General features: G+C 40.7%; 1 protein-coding gene across 1 annotated transcript in view; it reads right to left on the minus strand.

The window, feature by feature from the left end:
* SPTSSA (serine palmitoyltransferase, small subunit A) overlaps positions 1 to 2,060 on the minus strand; it is a 6,539-nt gene that overhangs the window by 2,027 nt on the left and 2,452 nt on the right. The gene's annotated exons all lie outside the window — the stretch shown is intronic.

A 2,060-nucleotide genomic window follows, 5' to 3' on the forward strand; every position in this document is an offset into this window, starting at 1 on the left:
TGAAAAGTATGAGTAACATTGTGACATGCACCTTTCTAACTATTGCGCTCACAAAGCCTCAGAGCATCAGCATGGCTTGGAGTCAACTTGTGTATTTAAACAGATACTCATCAGTACTTTACTATAGCAGACCACACTGCAAAACAAACTTCACGTGAAGCTATCCGCTAAACAATCTTAAGACGACCACTTTATTAGTTGAACTCCTCACAGGGACCTTTTGTAAAACTTACAGAGAGAAGTGAGATGACAGCTTATAATGTATGCGTACAGCTGGACCTTTGTCGAGCTCTAGGGTTCACAAAGCTTTATCTACAGAAATTATGGCATCAGTTTACTGAAAGATTATGACATTCGAAGTTTAACATTTCAGAAATTCAAAAGAAGTACTCTAAATTAATAAGCTGTTGATTTCATCCAACCACCTGCAGAGATTCAGTAAACTTAGACAGAAACACTATAAAAAGCACTGGAGATTAACAAGCATGATAACACCGGACTCGGTTTCCACAGGTGAAACCAGAGGAGCTGCACATGCTCTGTGTCTTTGAGAAATCAAGTTACCAAGCACACGTGTAACAAATGCTCTATGACCGACTTCCCCATGGCAGAGCAGAGGTATTAGCTGCGCTTATTAGAGCATACTAGCTTCTTGGTGTATTTTTAGTCCCAGAAGATTATACAGTATGAGATACTAAAATGAAGGTCAACTCATAAATCCACATTTCCGTATCAGCGCTCACTTCTGATTCTGGAGCACAAGGAGCAGCGAGACACACAGCAGAGCCACACACCGTTAACTCCCAAGGCCACTGTGTCTGCGCAGCATCTGTACAGCACCCAGCAGACCTGGCCCACCTATGGCAAAAGCGTCCAGTTTGAGGACAAAGAAGTCTTGCTGACCCAAGATTGCAAGCGATACTTGTGCCACTTATGACATTTGTAAGTTCAGTGGCAATTTCTTCACTGCAATTAAGTATTTTATAAAAGAAAACATACACACACACTGTGATTTACTTAAACATTTTGCACAAGTTAAAAAGCTGCATGGTTAACACAAAAAAAAAAAATACTCATGACTAATATAATTGCAACAAAAGCAAAGATGAAATTTCCTCAGCGATACAGACATGGCATAAAAAGAGGAAGGTATGTTAGCAAGGAACACAGTATTTTGAAAGTAAGAACCTAAACAACCGTGCACAGTAAGTCCATAAATACTAGAAGAAATAGTAAGTTATCTCCACTTCGACTAACTTTGCACAGGAAAAAAAAGTCTGCACAGCTGTAACTTGGGCAACCACTTTTATATAACAAAAGCGAGTTCCTTTACAAACTTGGCCAGCATCTCAGTAAGAGCAGCTTCTCACTACTACTTACACCCTTGTCTTTGTTAATGTTTTGGTAATTTCTCTCTTTGCCTCTCAACATTAATTGGAGATGGCTCAGGGTCATTCATATGAGACATCATTTTAAGTCAAGATCAAAACAGCCACAGTTAAGAGAAAAATACTTGTGATGCCATAACAACACCTGAGAGAATATACTGCCTGTATGAAAGGGCTGGGTAAAGAAGCAAACTATAAGTAGTCTTTATACAGATGCCTTCACATTAGCATCTATCAAGTTCTTCCACTCCAAAAGAGCCAAGCAAACTTACCAGCTCGAGGATTAAATACTCATCTAATAAAAATCATGTGACAAAGCACCATGCAAACATAAGCTTGCACGGTTTTGCAGCGTGCACATTTACTTTCCACTAGGCAAAAATACAAAAGAATTCATGAAAGACACCTGTCCTTAACACAAACCTTGAGATCTCAGTGCAAAAGACAGGAGAAAGAACTACCGTAACTCTACAGATGAAAAATTAAAGGAGAAATAACTTCGAGATAAAAACTTATGCCCGAGGAGAAATGGACTAGATCGCTAGGCGCCCAGTGACAGGGTGCGGAACACCAGCACGAGGAGTATTCCCCAACTTGGGCAGCATGTTAAGTTTGTGAAGGTGAGGAGCTTTAGCCCCTGCCTGCGAGGGGGGGACAAGCCCCGGTCCCGGG

This window comes from Pygoscelis adeliae, unplaced genomic scaffold (assembly GCF_000699105.1).
Source record: "Pygoscelis adeliae isolate BGI_AS28 unplaced genomic scaffold, ASM69910v1 Scaffold71, whole genome shotgun sequence".
NCBI lineage: Eukaryota > Metazoa > Chordata > Aves > Sphenisciformes > Spheniscidae > Pygoscelis > Pygoscelis adeliae.